The sequence below is a fragment of the Penaeus monodon genome, chromosome 28, assembly GCF_015228065.2.
Source record: "Penaeus monodon isolate SGIC_2016 chromosome 28, NSTDA_Pmon_1, whole genome shotgun sequence".
NCBI classification, from domain to species: domain Eukaryota; kingdom Metazoa; phylum Arthropoda; class Malacostraca; order Decapoda; family Penaeidae; genus Penaeus; species Penaeus monodon.
In genome coordinates, this window is record NC_051413.1 from 35287059 (window position 1) to 35287317 (window position 259).

A 259-nucleotide genomic window follows, 5' to 3' on the forward strand; every position below is an offset into this window, starting at 1 on the left:
GAGCAATTTTCAGCCTACCAGGATTATTAGACTGTTTTTCTTATTTTCCTGAAATGAAAGCAGAAAGAACCACTGATGAATAAAGCACTTTGGATATTCATTAAAGTCAGAGGGATCAATATGAAGAACACCTAAAGAAAGTAAGGAGCAAACTATTATTGCATCTCCACTAACAGACACCACAACTACTGAGCATATGATAGAGAGGTTATCCTAAAATATTTGCAATGAATATGACAGGTCTAAACCGGGCACTAGA

At 35.9% G+C, this 259-nt stretch overlaps 1 protein-coding gene across 9 annotated transcripts in view; it reads right to left on the reverse strand.

Moving 5' to 3' along the window:
* Positions 1-259, reverse strand: part of LOC119591560 (protein kinase C and casein kinase substrate in neurons protein 1-like) — a 62778-nt gene that overhangs the window by 19808 nt on the left and 42711 nt on the right. The gene's annotated exons all lie outside the window — the stretch shown is intronic.